This window comes from Panthera tigris, chromosome E1 (genome assembly GCF_018350195.1).
Source record: "Panthera tigris isolate Pti1 chromosome E1, P.tigris_Pti1_mat1.1, whole genome shotgun sequence".
NCBI classification, from domain to species: Eukaryota; Metazoa; Chordata; class Mammalia; order Carnivora; family Felidae; genus Panthera; species Panthera tigris.
In genome coordinates, this window is record NC_056673.1 from 34,525,036 (window position 1) to 34,542,745 (window position 17,710).

The window sequence follows — 17,710 nt, forward strand, 5'->3', positions numbered from 1 at the left end:
GGGGTGGTTCTACCTGGGACACACCCCGGTTCCTCTTGTCTCCCACTCCTGGGAGGGGCCTGTGGGCAATGACGCTTATAAAAGTGCCTTGAGACCCCCGGACAGAGGACGTGTCCCCATGGACACACCCAGCTCTGCCCGGTGCCCCCCGGGGCTGGCCTCCGGCTCCACTCCGGGCTTGCTGGGACACGTCCCAGGGTGGGTTGGCCAGGCCTGGAGGCGCTGGCCTCCCAGCCGCCTGTGAGTGGGTGCAGGGCTAGGAGGGGGGCAGACACCGCCCCAGCCACGGGGCTGCCCAGGTCCCGGGTCTCCTGTCGGTGTCCGGTGTCCCTCTATATTTGTCCTCTCCAAGGGGCAGGCAGCCAGCCGGCCCCATGACGTCTCCTCCGGGCCTGGGCTATTTTGGAGCCGGCCTTGGGGGGCTGGGGGAGGCAGGGGTGAGCGGTAAGGGAATGTTTCCTCCCAGCTCCAGGTCAGAGAAGAGGCTGAGGGTGTGTGGCACGGGGAACAGGCCCTGTGGCCTTTCTCAGAATTCCGTGTGCGGCTACTCAGATGTTCCTTCTGCTAGGGTTTCCTGGGGATGCCTGGGCTCCGGGGCTGTGAGGGCTGTCTGGGCAGGAACCCCAACCGCTTCTCCGCTCTCGGGGTTTTTCCAGCCATTGAGACATCGTCCCTCAGTGAAAACACAACTCCCTCCACTCCGGGTCTCACCTAGGACCAGAGCTAGCCCGGTGGCTCCCATCCGTCAGATTTCTCAGGGCACTGACATTTCCAGAAAACATCCTAAGATCTGACACGGTCACCAGGTTTGTATTTTGCTGAGTTAGGGACATTAAAAGGACATGTCAAAGGAAAGGTCCTTTTAAATACACACGTGCACACGCACACACACAAATGAAAATATATAGTACAAGTGAAAGGGCCTTGCTTCACATCGAGTGGGTCTGGCTCTGTGAAAACCTCACTATGTTGTCCTTATTTTTCTCATTTTGCCACAAACAGATGAGAACATGGCAACAGCTGGCAGTGGGCACCCTGTCCGTGGGCTCACATTCCAGGAACCACTGGGCCCTTGCGGTCCCCACCTGGGCCCAAGGACCAAGGTCAGCAGGGGACCCCCTCCCCCCACCACTACCCTCTCCCGCTCCCATGCAGCACTTTGCTGCTTTCCGTCCCCCCCCCACCCCCAGCCCCAGTGTTCGCTGGAAGGGAGGCTGAGGACTGGTCTTGACACAGCTCTCAGGCTGTCTGGTCACTGTGCTGGTCACTGGTGCGGCCTGGCTGTCCCCGTGCCCCTTTGAACCCCATCTGGACAGAGCCTCAGGCACCCGGAACATCGGCCACGTCCCGGCCTGTGATCTGAGACTAGTCCCAAAAGCTCCCTCCCTGAGCGTCCGTCCGTTCCTTGTTCTGTAAAATGGGTATACTGACTCCTCGTGAGGATTGAGTGAGAGAGTGTTTGTGAAAGTATTTTGTGGACTATAAAGCTTGGGCAGGGGTGGTTATTATTATTATGAGAAACTAGTAAATGGCTGAAGAAAGAGCACCCCAAAAGCTGATCTCAGCTTCTGGGCACAAAGACAGTGCTCGCACCCACCCCCGTGTCTGTGATCTCGGGGCCCCTCCAACCCCACAAAAGAGCCAAGCAAGTCTGATCCCTGTGAGTCAAGGCGGCCTGGTCTATACCAAGGTCTTCTGCTTGAAATAGGGCCCGACCTCTGGCCTGTGCTCAGAGAAAGGGTCTGCCACTGGCAAAGGCTTCCATTTACTTGTGGTGACCCCCTTGCGTGGTTATGGGTGTTGTCACCCCCTCAATTGTGGACAAGTGTGTGGAAAGCCTCCCCAAGAAGGAGGCCCTTTGGGGGGGATAAGGAGCCTTGGGTCTGAGGACTCCAAGAAGGTCCCATCCCTGAACTTCAAGGTATCCACAAAGGAGCCGACGTGAAGGACTCCCTGTCCCCCATCATCCTCTGTTTCTGGGGCAGAGACTAGGAAATACACCAACCTGTGTTCCCAGGCCATTTCGACCACTTCCTCTGGCGTGTGGCTTCAGACACATCCCTTTGCCTGCCTGAGCCTCAGTTTCCTCATCCGCAAAATAGGGATAAGAGTCCCTAACTCACGGGGGTTGCTGTAAGTGTCCATGGGATTATGTGTGAACGCCCCTGGAGGGGGCTCGCTCAAGAGGTCCCCCTCCCACCTTCCCACGAGGCCTTGGCGTAGCCACAGCTCCCCCCCGAAAACAACCAAAGTGTCCCCAGGAAGCGTGGGCCCGTGGCTGGGCTGCCTCCTCCACCCAGTAGAGGATCCCCGGGAGGTTTCCTCCTCCCAGCCAGGCCCCGGCTCCCCCCCGCCCCTTCCCCCCAGCTGCTCGGCAGCCAGTTGTCATGAAGTCATTGCCACCTTCCCCAGCCTGCAGCACCCCCCCCCCCACCTCCGCCCCCGTGCTGACATCCCATTTGGCAAAGAGGTTGGAAAAGCCGCTGACTCTTCCAGACCCTGAGTTCATGGACTGGTCAGGGCCTGTCAGCCACAGGCTGACCATGTGGGCAGAGGGGGTTTACAGAGCGAGGGAGAGGCCCCTCCAGGCTTTCACTCCCTGCCTCAAGCTAACCCCAGCTTCTGAGACACTCCTCCACTCCTCCAACACAACACACACACACGCGCACACACGCACACCTCCATGTACATACCTGGACCTAGGTACGTGTGACTTCCCCCCCCCCACTTGTATACACACTCTCCCCTTTCTACTCCCACGGAAACCGTCCTACACACACACACCGAGATACCCACTCCCGCTCCATGTATAGAGTCTTTTACTCAGCCACTTACCCACGAAAGCACACTCTGAACCCACGTGTGGCTGCACGCACACATGCGTGTGCCCACACGGCATCTCCTGACACACTGCATGGGTTCCCGGCCACCACAAGCCGCTCAGAGCTGGCCATTCCTGACTTTCACCCCCGGCCTGTGCCCTTGGGCCCCTTCCAGCCAAGAGGAACACTCACAGACGGAGCCAGACTCGGAGTGGAGAGTCTCTGAGTCCCTAGACCAGGACCCCAGGCAGCCAGAGCCGAAACGGCTCATCCCAGCCGACCCCCCTCAATCTTATTTGTGGAAACTGTGGCCCAGAGAGGGCAAGGGGATGGTCAAGCCACACAGCCGAAGTTCTTCCAAGTATTTCAAAATGCCTGAGAGCAGGGTGGAAAAGGAAGGAAGCACCCAGGCTCCTCCCTCCCTCACCGCCAGCCCCCTCAAACCTCCTGACTCAGTTCTTCCCTTCCCTGGGCAGAACCAGCCCCACGGCAGAACCATTCCTCCAGGATGACTGCCAAGACCGGGTGTTGTGCGAGACGTTCGCCCTCTGCCCTGGGTGCGGGTCACTCGAAGCTGCACAGGGGGAGGGGACCCACTGTTGAGACAAAACCTTCCCGGGCCCTCTTGTTCCCTGCCTCAGTTTCCCTCCTCAGGACTCAAGACCCGCAACAGCTGCCTGGACTGTGGCTCCAGGCACTGCCTTTGTGCCCTAGACCATCAGCTCCACAGGGGGAAGGATTTCTGCCTGGAACTGTGTCTGGCACCTAGCAGGTGCTCGGCAAAACTGTATGGCATGAATGGAGAGGCCCTCCCCACCCCAGCCTCCTTTGTCATAATCAGGGGGCCTGGTGCCCAGCTGCTTCCCATCGGCCAGCAGTGCGGGATCTGCCATGGGTGGCCGTGTCACCGTGGGCCAGTCACTTGCTCCCCAGAGCCTCGGCTGCACGGAGGAACGAGGGGCCACTGCTGCGGGGGCGTGCAGTTTATCTTAGGTGGTTCCAGGGACCGTGTGGGGGGAGGGGGTCCAGTCTCAGGGCTGCCTCCTTCCCACTAAAGGAGGGAGCCCTCTGAGCAGACAAGGCTGGGGAGCCCCCTCTTAGAAACAAAACTGCCACCCAGAGCAGACCAACATTTTCAACCTGGGAAGCCCCGGGACGAGAGTAGTTCTGAGTATTTCTCACACCTTTCCCCCAAACGCACCCACCTCTCCCAACTCACACGTGGCGGGTTCACCTGAGGGAGCCACGGGGCACCAGCTCCGGCCAACATCCTGCTTCCTGCAGGGCCCGGGGCGGGGACAGAGGGGTGTTTGTTCATAATGGGCGGCAGGAGATGCTAATCGCTGCGGCTCGCCGGGCCCCAGCTGAAGGTCAGGAGGTAAGGCGACCCGTGGTTATAAATAACCATGCCTGGCCCGGCCCCAGAGGGCAGTGCTTCATCTGCGCCCCTCACCGGGTCACCCTCCTCAGTCCCTGACTGTGGCAACCTAGCCTCCCAAAGCCCCAACCCGCAGGGATCTTTGGGGGCGAGGCGCAAGGTCACATGGGGCCCCTGGGCTGCCCTTGCCCGTGAGTGGAGGAGACGCAGGTGTTCTCTGCTGGGGGTGGGGCGGGAGGCACCGAGGCGAACGCAGCCTCACCCAGGGGCCCAAGGTGCGGAGAGGCCGTGGACGTAACCCGGGGACCCAGGCAGCCCATACCCCTGCACTCTCACCTCCCACGCCAAGCCTGTCCCCCAAGCCCTGCCTCCCAGCTCATGGTTTGTGACAGCTGGTGGCAGGGCCGCCCAGGGTAAGGCAGCCAGGGAGGGATAGCCCCAGGCCCGCTTCTAGGGCCTAAACTGTAACGGTGCCATTTACCTTGGGAATTGACTCCGGAGCTCCCGGCATCCTTGGGGCTTCACGGAGCCAGAATCCCCAGTCTGGAGCTTGGGGAGTCTCGGAAATGGGGGCAGGGGGAGAGAAAGTCTGGTGGCACCAATGAGGGGCAAGCACAGCACAGGCACAGTAGACATCTGCCCACCACCTCCCTTTGCACAGAAAAAACAGGTGGGGTTAACCTGCTCCAGGGTGCGTGTCTTTTTCTCCTCCTTAATTTTTTTCTTATTGGAGTTAAATATACATATAGAAGATTACATACGGAAAACCGCATGAGTCGGAAGTGTACAAGCTCAGCATTGCCCGGGGAACCAGTACGCAGAAGTCCCCTCGGGACGCCCTCGCCACCCCCAGAGGGACCTGTCTCCCGACTCCCAACCCCACCTCAAGATTATGTTGGTGACATTCACCCATATATATAGGGCATTTGCTCTCATTACCGGTAGCTTGCCTGCATGTGACTTAACATTTTCCCGTGTTCTACTGTTGATGGACATTTGGGTAGGTTCCAGTTCCTGGCTGTCATGAATAGTGTCACTGTGAATATTCTAGTTCCTGTCTTCGTGACTCTATGGACACATTTCTGTCGGGTACATACTTATGAGGGGGGTCCGGGGCGTGCATCTATCTGTCTGTTCGGCTTCGGATGATACAGGAAGAGTTCCTTTTTAATCGACATTTTAATAAAAGAATGATTTTGCAAGGTAAAGTTTTTGTTTTTTAGTAAAAAACTTTTTTTAATGTTTATTTATTTTGAGAGAGAGAGAGAGAGAGAGAGCAAGCAGGGGAGGGGCAGAGAGAGAGAAGGAGACAGAATCCGAAGCAGGCTTTGCACCACCAGCACAGAGCCCGATTCGGGGCTCGAACTCACAAACCACGAGATCATGACCTGAGCTGAAGCCAAGGGTCAGACACTTAACCAACTGAGCTACTCAGGCGCCCCGGAGTTTCATTTCAAAAAGTGAGGGGCGTACATTATTTTTTAAAATAGGAAAATATAGGGGCACCTGGGTGGCTCAGCTGGTTAAGCATCCGACTCTCAATTTCGGCTCAGGTCATGATCTCATGGTTCGTGGGGTCGAACCCTGCTTCGGGCTCTGTGCTCACCGCGCGGAGCCTGCTTGGAGTTCTCTCTCCGTCCTTCTGTCTCTCTCCTCCACTCATGTTTGTTCTCTCTCTCTCTCTCTTAAAAAAAGAAAAAAGTTAAAATAGGAAAATACAGAAATGCAGAAAAGGGAAAAAAAATCGCTCAGAGCTACTATTTAGAGTCAGTCATTCAACCAATCAACGGACATTTCCCAAGAGCCTCTGCTGTATCAGACCCTGAGCCAGAGACCCAGGTCCCCCCTCATGGAGTTTAGGGTTTGAGGCCAGGTCGGAAGCGGTGGTGCCAAGGGACAGACCAGGGGACCTGCGTCTTTCCACAGCTTCCACCGGCCCCATCTCACCCACCACAGCTGCTCCTGATAAACACGTAACAGAGCAGCGGGCTTGCCATGCCCGGCAGCCAGGCTGCTCCCCAAGAACTCAAAATGGAAAGTCAGTGGCAATAACACGATTAATTGCCATCCTGCAAGAAGAGGGCTGCAGAGAGGAGGGCCTGTCGGTAGGGCGAGGGGAAGGCGGCAAGTGTCGGGGCTGATCCCAACAGGCACACAGAGGAAGGAAAACTGGGGGGTTAGCCTGGAGAGGCCGAGGGGCTGGAGGCAGACACATGGGACTTTGGGCTTTTTTTTTTTTTTAATATTTATTTATTTTTGAGAGAGAGAGAGCGCGCGCACCAGCAGGGGAGGGGCAGACAGAGAGGGAGACACAGAATTCAAAGCAGGCTCCAAGCTCTGAGCTGTCAGCACAGAGCCCGAAGTGGGGCTTGAACTCACAGACCGCAAGATCATGACCTGAGCTGAAGTTGGACGCTTAACGGACTAAGCCATCCAGGCGCCCTGACTTTGGTCTTTATCCTGAGGACTGGAGAAGGGATTTAAGCAGGGGAGGGAGCAGTTCAGACGTACTTGTTAGCAAGATCGCTTTGCATCCCTATGGCTCGTGGTGACACAAGAGACAAGGCCAGAGACCTTCTGGGGCCTTGAGCTCATGAGCAAGGGGACAGTGTCCTGGAAGGACCTGGGGCCTGTCTGGTGCAGGCATCAGGAAGGTGTGAGGTTCAGCCCTGCAGAAGGGAATGGGGAAGGCACGGTGGCATCGCAGATGGACAGAGGGTGTGGCTGGCTCCGTTGAGGTTTTGGTGGGTTTCCTTCCCATGTTTAGCAGGTTCTGTGTAGCTCCGAGAACTTGTGAGAGCCAGGTGCATTGTACCGGAAGAGGGCGGCCTGAGCCATCCCTAGGAGGTGAGAGATGGTTATTCATTTATCTGACAAATGTGTAGGGAAGACCTACCTGTCTGGGGGTTGTTCCAGGTGCTGGGGATACATTGCTGGGCAAAATAATTCTAGTAGAGAAGACATACAAATATATATAAAGTGGGGATGAATCTTAAGAAAAACCAAACTGGGTAAAGGGAGTAGTGAGTGACAGTGGCGGGAGGGAGTCTATTTCAGATAGGGTGGTCAGAGATGGCCTCTGAGCAGGTGACATCTGAGCTGGGGGAAATGGTCCAGGTAGAGGCCACAGCAAGTGCAAAGGCCCTGAGGCAAGCAATGTTTAGTGCGTCAGAGGAGCAATGAGGAGGCCAGTGTATGAGGACTGGAGTGAGGACCAGAAGGTAGAGGGAAGGCTGAACAGGGCTGAGGGGAGGTCTTTCCACTCTGGGGCTGGTGGGGAGAGCCTGTGAGGGTTTGTGGAGGGATGGCCTGATCTTGTTTTGTCTTAGAACGATCGCTCTGGCTGCTCTGAGAACAGACTGTAGGGGTGAAAACAGGGCATGGGGCATGGGGGAGGCTCTTATAGAAGTACGAGTCAGAGAAGGTGGTGCCCTGACCAGGGTGGAGGCAGTAAGGGTGGTGGGAAGTGGTCTGACTGCATGCATCATGAGGGCGGGGCCCACAGTGTTTGCTGATGGGCCCACGTGGGGGTGAGCAAAAGCGGGGAGGCAGGAAGGCCCTACTGATGGTTCCCATTCGCCAGCCTAAGAACCCCGAGATGGGCCCAGGCCTGCCAGCCTCCCTATATCTCCCCTGTCTCTCCCTCAGAACTCCCTCTCCTCTTATCACCTCACCTCTCCTCTTTTCTGCCCTTCTCCCTGGCCCCACCTCCATTTTTCCTGTTTCAGGAGTCCAGTGACCTCATGCCATCACCTCCCACAGACCAGGGAGGCTGCCCTCAAGAATATGTCCTCCAGGGGCGCCTGGGTGGCTCAGTCGGTTAAGCGGCCGACTTCGGCTCAGGTCATGATCTCACGGTCCGTGAGTTCAAGCCCCGCGTCGGGCTCTGTGCTGACAGGTCAGATCCTGGAGCCTGTTTCAGATTCTGTGTCTCCCTCTCTCTGCCCCTCCCCCGTTCATGCTCTGTCTCTCTCTGTCTCAAAAATAAATAAACGTTAAAAAAAAAAAAAAAAAAAAAAAAAAAGAATATGTCCTCCATTTACTCTGCATTGCTGATGACCGGCCAGGCGCCCAGAGGCTGGGAAAAAGTAGATATGGCCCCCAAGTCTCATCCTGCTAGAGAGAAAACCCATTCTCCACTTAGGGCATTTCCATGCTCAGGGCCCCAGACGTAAGGGTAAATCCTGATGTAAGCAAAGCCCAGGGTTCTTTGGGAGCTGACCAAGCACTGGCTGGGATCTGGGGCTAGGTTGCTCAAAGCCTCCTTTATCTGCTCACGACTGAGAGCCGGCTCCTTGGGCCTCTGTTCAGCTCTGGCTGAGGGCGTCCACACCACACGACCCTAAACCCACTGCCTGGAGGCCACCTGTGCCAGGGGAGAGGGCTGGGAGGCGGGAGCCTGCTTCTCACCCGGGCCTTGGTCCCATTTCATACTTCCTGCCCACCCTCTGTCCTGAACTCCAGACTGGGTGCAGGAGGGGAGTTTCAACTAATGTGTCCAAAGTGTGAGCTCCCAGGATCCCTCCAAACCTGCCCCTCCTCCAGCCTGCCCCCCCCCCCCCAACTGCCTTCTTCCAGAATCGGGCAAACCTTAGCACAGTCCTTCCAGCTCTCACCCAGCATCCAGTCTATGAGAAAATGCTGTCTCTCTGCCTTGGAATTAGTCCCTCACCTGCCTCTGTCGCCATGACCTGATCTAAGCCAACATCATCACAATGGCATCTGCCCTCGGCCCCTTCACTCTATTCCCAGCACAGTAACTAGGGATTTTATTAAAAAATAAGTTAGATTAGGGATGCCTGGGTGGCTCAGTTGGTTAAGCGTCCGACTTCAGCTCAGGTCATGATCTCCTTGTTCCTTAAGTTCGAGCCCCGCATCGGGCTCTGTGCTGACGGGTCAGAACCTGGAGCCTGCTTCACTTCGGATTCTGTGTCTCCCTCTCTCTTTGCCCCTCCCCTTCTCATACTCTGTCTCTCAAAAGGTGAATAAACATTAAAAAAAAAAAGTTATATTTTGTCACGTGCCTGCCCCTACCCTGATTAATCTGGGGAAAAGCCACAGTCCTTTATGATTGTCCCATCTGCATCTCCCCCACCTCTCCCATATCCTCCCCTGCGCCTCTCATCTGGCTCTAGCCACACTGGCTTCCTTGTTCCTTGTATACACAATGCACATGCCTACCTCAGGGCCTTTGCACTTGTGGTTCCTCTCCCTGGAGTGCTCGGCCCCACCCCCTGCTCCCTCCAGCCGGTGTCTCCATGATTTGCTCCTCACCTTCTTCAGGTTTTCACTCATACGTTACCTTTGGAGAAACTTTCATTAACTACCAAATTAAAAGTTAAAGAACACCCCTCATGCCCAGATATTTCTCATCGTCTCCAGTAAAAGGAACCAGGGATTCTTGAGAAATGGCCAATTCTACGGCTGTGTGTGGAGACACGCGAGACCAGCCTGGACCATCTCGTAGTGCCAGAAAGTAAGGAAATGCTAACAAACAAACAAACAAAGCTAATGCAGGGAGGACATGCCAAAGGGCACCAGAGCCACGCGAAAGAGCTCCCAGCAGCCGAAGCTAGAACAATTTGGGCGACAAAATGAAATGCCACTGGATTATAACCCAAATGTAAAATAAACATCCATGAGTCCATTATAAATAAGTGATTGGATACATTAACAAATGGGGAAGAGGCAACTTTCCCATGTGAAAGAATTTATGTCCTACACACAACTAAGTATAAGGTAGTTTCCTGGATGGACTCCCAGGACAACAACAACAACAACAACAACAACAAAGGAAATTAGGTAAACTAAGGAAATCGGAATAAACTATAGATGTTAGTCAATAATTATGTAATTAATCGTAACAAATGCACCATTATAATGTGAGATATCCTGTAAGTCAGTAAGAGGAGAAACTTTATGTAGAAGGAGTGGTCTGGGAGAACTGTTTGCATTGTCTTAGTTTTTCTGTAAATCTACAACTGCTCAAAAAAATCAATTAAAAATGACCACCCCCAGGGGCGGGGGGTGTGCCTGGGTGGCTCAGTCAGTTAAGCGGCTGACTTTGGCTCAGGTCATGATCTCGCAGTTCAGGGGTTCGAGCCCCACGTCAGGCTCTGTGCTGACAGCTCAGAGCCTGGATCCTGCTTCGGATTCTGTGTCTCCCTCTCTCTCTGCCCCTCCCCTGCTCGCACTCTGTCTCTCAAAAATATAAACATTAAAAAAAAATTTTTTTAAGTACCACCCCCATACCCCACATCCCTTCTCCCCACCCCTTTCCCGTTGCGTTTGTCACCCCTTAAAAATAGTATTCATTGAGCCAAGGAATTTGTTCTTTTCTGTTAACTCTCTAGAATATAAGATTCCTGAGGGTTTTGTCCTTTCCCATTATAACGCGGCACCTGAAACAACAGTCTGACAAACAGTAGGTGCGCAATACATATTTGTTGAACGATAAACTTCTAAAGATAGGCACTGTTAGCTTTTCCAGTTTCTTCCCTCTGCCTAAATACATTTATTATTGTTTCAAAATAAACACAAAGTCGTAATGTTTCGCTTATTGGCTCTCGTCACTCGCTAGCTCCTGGTTATCATTCCTTGCTATCAGTCTTTGCGTGATCATTCTCCTTCTGTGCTATTAGTCATTTTTTAGAAGGTGCTGAGGTTTGCAGGCCTGGTGGGAAGCAAAATGGTTGCGATTCAAGAGAAGGCTCTGGGTCTCCACTGCTCTCCATCGGCTCCGCCACGCTGCCATGTGGGCAGGAAGGATGGAGCGGTGCCAGGGCCGCCCTCTGACATCAGATCCGTGGGCACTAGATCCTGCTTGGTGGTGAACTGGGTGCGTCAGAACCCAGGGATTAAACAGCTTTCGAAATCCACCGGCCTGTCTGCGATCAGCCAGCGGGCCACAGGGCACATGCCCAGCCCTTCTGCTAGCTCAGGGACGGTGGAAAACGCCATCCATGCATACATGTGGGGAAACTGGGGAGAGGCCTCTCACTGGCTGAGCCCAGACCCAAGGATGATGGAGAGCTGAGCTCCTGAGCAGGGGGGGATAGACTGGGGGCTGGCAGACCCTCTCCCCTCTCCCCGGGGCCAGGGGGCCGCGGAGTCTGCCCTGCTGGCCAGTTTCCTGGTGGGGATGGGGGGTCCTGGGCAGGCTTCCGTTGGTGGTGGGGGGTGGGAGGCAAGGGTCCTCTGCACCCAGGGGCCATCTGCTTTAAAATCCAGCCACTTCTGCCCTCCTTCCTGGTAGCAATACGGAGCCAGCCAGACTCTGCTAGACGTATGAGTGCTAAAGATAAAAATACTCGAAGGACACATGCCTTCTGCAAACTGCTTTGCTAAATGCGCTGTTCCTTCTGAGCCACATTTCACTCCACCCCCCGCTGGCCCGGCTCACGGGAAGAAGCAGGGACCCGTGGCGGCCTTAAGAACCGCTGAATGTGTGGGGCGCCTGGGTGGCTCAGTCGGTTAAGCGTCCAACTTCGGCTCAGGTCATGACCTCACAGTTTGTGAGTTCGAGCCCCGCGTCGGGCTCTGTGCTGACAGCTCGGAGCCTGGAGCCTGCTTTGGATTCTGTGTCTCCCTCTCTCTCTGCCTCTCCTCTGCTCACACTCGGTCTCTCTCTCTCAAAATAAACATTAAAAAAAAAGAGAACCACTGAGTGTGTGCAGGCACAGGTGTGCCCTCTGGGCACATGCCCGCTGGCATCCGGATTCCGCCGCACGGACCCCCCAGGGTGTGCCCACGAGTGGGGGTGTGGGTGCTGTGAACATGCGTGCTTCTGTCTGTGCTTCGGTGTCTTTTGTGGGCTTGCCCTCTCGCAGGCGAGCTCCCGTGGGTTTGCCTGGGCACGAGGGTTTGTGTGCGTGTGTGCCTGGGTATGTACACGGACGTGTGCAGTGAGCCTTGTGAATTGGTGTGTGTGAGTGTGCGCGAGTGGGCGTGCCCCCGTGAAGAGCTGTGTGTATGTTCTTACAGGTGCACCTGGGTATATTCTGTGTGAGCTTGTGATGGGTGCGGAGGACTCCGGCATGTGCCTAGGGGGGTGAACGTATGTGCATGTGCTCAGAGGTCAAGCCCTGAGAAAATAGATGAAAGGGGCCCCGTGCACCTGCTCCGGGCCCACGTGCCACGCCCACACATCCTATGGACAGGACTGTGGTTTTGAATCTCTCGCAGATGAGGTGACCTCTGTTTTTTTCTACACATCCTTATACTTAATCATCCTTGTCCTAAATGTCCTCAATCTGTGCCGGAGACTGCCCTTCACCCTCCACATCTGGTCTCCTGCTTCACTAGCTCATTGGTTTGTGGCTCTCTAGGCCCTCTAGGGTCTCTAGGCTCCTGAGTCACATATTTTTGGTAAAAGCTCCATTTCGTACACCCTTATGGACAGTCTCGGTGTGCCTGAGTATACTGAAGGCTCAGAGGAGTCCTCACATGAAGAAACCTGAGTAAGTTAACTCCATACAGGGTTTCCTGGAATGATCTGGAAACTGACATGAAACGATAGCACCTTGCTGGAATCAGTGCTCACTTGGAGATGCCCCCGTGGTCTACAGGCAGCCTCCAAGTCAGGGGGCACTTCTCCGGGAGTGTCTGGGTCCTCACTCTTGGCCCCAGGCCTCAACGCTGGTGGCCGGGCAGCCACACCTTGCCACCCGGCCCTGGCCTGGCTGTCAGGGCAGAGGATGCCAGAGAAGCAGGGAGAAGTGCGACCTGGCCAGCAGAGCCAACCTTCCAGGACTAGAAGCCAAGTTTCGGTGCTCTGCCCCTCGGCGTTGCCCTGCCAGGCCAGGTGCCCATCGCTTCCTCAGCCCCAAGACTTCCAGCAGCCAGGATGTGAAAGCACAGTGGTCAGGGGCTGGCGGAGAGCAGAGACTTCCAGCCATCCCACTCCTGACCTGACCTGACCACTGCTTCCAGAGAATATACTAGAGTCCTGGCTCCCTGCTCTTCTCTCGGCCCCACCCCCAACACTGAAAGCAAATGATACAAGTAAGACATGAACACAGTCTCTTCCTAGGAGTCAAAGAATACAGAAGGAAAATCCAAAAGTCTCTAACCCCTCCTCACCCCGCCAATCCTGGTTCCCACCCCAGAGGTGGCCACGTTCACAGTTCCATGTAGCTTTCCACTTCCACGTTTATGGATTTTAAACAACGCAAGTGGGACACACTCTGTACTTTTCCGGGACTTGCTTTAAAAAAAAAAAAAAAATTAACGATCTGGTCCACGTCAATACATGTTAATCTACCTCAGTATTATTATTATTATTATTTTAAATCAGTGCTGACGTTCCCCTCACTTATTGGATCGCTCCCCACTGATAGACGTGTCCTTTTCCAATTTTTCGCTACTCCAGAGTAGACAATGGTGTAACTAACATCTTTCAACAGATCTCTGGGTGGGAGCATCCGCGGGAAAGATGGATTCCTGCGCCCGGCACACAGGAGTCAGCGCCTGAGAAGAAAAGACCCGGGAGCAGGCGGAGGTTCCGAGTGGACCCCAAGCAGCTGCGATCGCGACGTCCCCCGCGTGGGCGGGCGCCCCAGGCCCGCCGCCCTGCTTGCACTCCCCTCCTTCCTCTCCGGGCCATCCCAGGCTCTCCCCCAACCCCCCCCCCCCACCCCTCCCCGCTCCGGGGCGGTCCGCCCTGCTCTCCCCGCCTTCGGCCCCCGCGGCTGCAGAGCGGCCCGCGCCTCAGAGGAACCAAAAAAAGCCGGCGCGTGGTGTGCGCGCGAGCGGCGCGGGGCCCTGGCGCTGCTGTTTTTAGTGTGCCTGGAGCCCAGAATATAGACTTAATCACCCCCAGGAAACGCGGCCATAATATTTTTGGTTGCATAAGCAAACTAAATTAGAAATCTGGAGCGCATTCAAGACCTTTAGAGGCGAGCGCGGGGGACCAGGGGAGAGACAGATGGGGATTAGGCGAGCTGAGCATCAGGAGAATAATTTCCTCTTTTAATTTGGGTTCCATCGACCAGGAAAGCAGCATTAGCGGCCCACTTACGTAACCGGCGTCAGGGCCCGCTCGGATGTGCGGCAGCAACGAGCCGGCCGCGGCCCTCCGCCTCTGCACCTGCCCGCTCTGCCTGGCCTGCAGGCGCCCCCACTCAGCCGCCCGGGGAGGCGGGCGCTGGCCTTACCCTGCTCCTCCGGGAGTTCTCAGAGAGGGCCAGTGAGTCGTCCCGGGCCACACAGCTGGGAACTGCACTGTGGATCTGAACTCGAGTGGCCTTGAGAGAGGCTCCCAACGACCTTGCGCAGAAACGGCGTGTCCCGCAGCCTCGCAAGCCCAGGGAGCGCTGAGCACAAGCCCATGGCAGCCTTGTATGGAATAATAGAAGATTAGAAACCTAGAAGATGTTTGACAGTGAGGAGAATGGGCAGGTGAACTCCAGAGCGTGCATACTATGGCATATTCTAGAGCAGTGCAACAAACTGGGGGGTGATCTCTCCATTCAGACATGGACATCTGCCCCAGACAGCTGCGAGGAGAAAAGAGCAGGTTGCAGCGCGACACGAGCAGTAGAGTCCCATTTATATTAAAAAACAAACTGCCAATCCCTGCAGAACTCTCTTTTTTTTTTAATTTTTTTTTTTAACGTTTATTTGTTATTGAGAGACAGAGAGAGACAGAGCGTGAGCAGGGGAGGGGCAGAGAGAGAGGGAGGCACAGAATCCAAAGCAGGCTCCAGGCTCTGAGATGTCAGCACAGAGCCCGAGACGGGGCTCGAACTCACGAACTGTGAGATCATGACCTGAGCCGAAACGGACTGAGCCACCCAGGTGCCCCGATGCGGAACTCTTTCTGCATCTGCAGTGTCCACGAAAGTGGATGCCCTTCAAAGAGCCACAAGGGTGGTCCCTGCACCGATGGGGGCCGTCCCCTTTGGGGGAGGGAGGCAGGGCCTGAGGGAAGGTCATGGGGAATTCACATTTGACTCGCCCCAGAATGTGCTGTGTGTGCTTGTGTTATTAGAAACCGACCCCCAAAGACACGAAGGCTGGGGGTAGCCTTGCAAATGGCAGTTGAACTCTGCCTCCAGCCACCTTTGCAGAAAGCAAGACGGAAGGTGTGCGCGTGCCTCATGCTGGAGCAGGGAGGGGCTCAGAGAGTGTCTGTTCCAGCATCTTATGATCTGAACAGGGAAACTGCAGCCCCGGCCTGGGGAGGGACTGGCCCCAGCACCCCACACCAGCTGGCAGCCGGCATGTGGAGGCAGGAGCCGTGAGCTGTTAGCCTGTGGTTTTTCTACCACTAGGTTGCTCTGCCCTGCCAATTCTCAAAAATGCTGGGGTCAGGGTGGTGCAGGAGAAGGAGGCAGGCAGGAAGGAACTACTAGGCATCCATGGCGAGGGAGGGGAGAGGTGCAGAGCAACCTGACATCCATCCATCCAACCGTCCAACAAACACGTTGAGGGCCATGGTGGATTTATAGCACGTCTGCAAATTCTTCCACCCTCTTCCCATTGGAAAGTGGGGTCGCCGTCTCTTCCCCCGAATTGGGCTGACCTTAGTGACTCACTTGTAACCCATAGAATGCAGTGGGAGGCTGGGTCAGAAAAGACCACGCAGCTTTCTCCTGGCTGTCTTAGGACCTTGCTTTGGGGGAAGCGAGGCTACGGAAGAAGGCCAACCACCACCCTGGAGAGGCCACATGGAGGACTTTGGTAGAAAACCCAGCTAAGCTACCAGCCAACCACCAGCGTTAGCGACAGCCACGCGGATGCACCATCTTGCGTGTCCAGCCGGGGAGAACCTTCGGGTGACCGCAGCCCATGGCAGACCCCGAGGGAGAACTGCCTGGCTGACAGCTTCCCAGATTCCGGATTCGCGAGAGCACGAGCAAAAATAAAAGAGGCAATTTTAAACCACTAAGTCGTGGGGTGATTTGTTACAAAGCAGTAAGATCTGAAACGAGGGTTACTCCATGCCAGGCACCACGCACAGAGGAGTAGAATGATGAATAAGCATGGTCTCTGCCCCCGTAAACTAACCATTTAATGGCGAAGCCGGACACATAAGCAGATAATTATAAAATAATGCGGTAAGCGTAAGGATGGAGTCATGCACCGGTAATATGGGAGCAGAGCCGGAGTCTGTAATCTAGGCTGGGTGGGGTCTGAAGGTTTTCCTAGGGGAGGTGACATCGAACTGGCTTTGAAAGGTGAATAAGGCTCGTTGAGGTAGGAGATGAGGTGAGGGAGGAAAGGTGTCTCTTTCAGAGCCAGCTGAGTGGCAAGAGTAGAATAGGGTCAGCCCGGGGTGGGGGGTGGGGGTGGGGGTGGGAGCTCCTTATGAAGTAGGAGACAGACGGAAAGGAAAGGAGGGGAGACTGACCAGGTGGCAGGGATCCCAGATCAGGAATGAGTAGGCATCAGGTGGTCCTTACGCCCATTATGTTGAATGTGGTGTCAAAGGGATGTGGGATGGGCCCTGGGGCTGGCTCTTCTGCTGAAATTGGCCGGAGACGTGTAGGTGGGAGCCAAGTGTGGGAGCCAAGGGCCTGGTGATCCATGGTCAAAGTTCCCAGAATGTGTCCCAACAGCTAAGCCGCCGAGAGAGGGCAAGGAGGAAAATACAGAAGTCCAGGGATTCAGGTGGGTTGGGATCCAAGAAAACAGTCATTCAACACCTACTGTGTGCCTGGGATTATGTTCTACATATATTATCTAATTTAATCCTTAGGCCAACCCTTCATTGATTCAACAATATCTGTTGAGCAATTACTATATGCTGGGCACTGGACTAGGTACTGGGAACAAATATACTGGTGATTAAAACAAACACTGTCCTTGTGCTCATAGAGCGTAGTGTATAGGAGGAATCTCCATTTGATAAAAGCTCAGAAAGACTAAGTCACTCGGCCAAAGTCACACAGCTGGTGAAGAGTAGGCTGTTTGACTCTATGTCCAGGATGGTTCTGGGCACCAAGGCATGGCAGCTGGCAGAGGAAAGAGGAAGGCTGGGGCTTGAGGGCAGAGGGCAGCCTGATTCCAGGGGCCCAGGTCTTCAGGAAGGCTGAGGAATCATCAAGGCGAACTTGGGGTTGGCCAGCACCCCATCTTAGGGCACTTAGGCTCCGTAGGACCCTACGAGGGCAGTGGGATCCCTGTTTGTCAGGAGATGCATCTCGGGACTGGGGGGAGATTTCAGAAGATGAACAGGGCCCAGGGCACAACCTGAGTATCTCCTCAATGATGATGATGATGGTGGTGACCCCGGAGTATCTACTGCCCACAGGGCTCTGCGCTAAACGCTTTCCACACTTCAGCTGTTTGCTATTCACAGCAACCCATTACCAGCCCATTTTACATGTGAGAACACTGAGACTCCCTGGAGGTTAGGTGACCTGCCCGCGGCTACACAGCCAGGGAGGTGGCAAAGCCACAGGAATGGACCCATCTGGCCACCACAGTGCCTCACACTGGAGCTGGTATACGAACTGGGTGGAGTCCCAGAGAGCCCAGCCTGGAGGCCTGGGGGTGAGACCAGGTA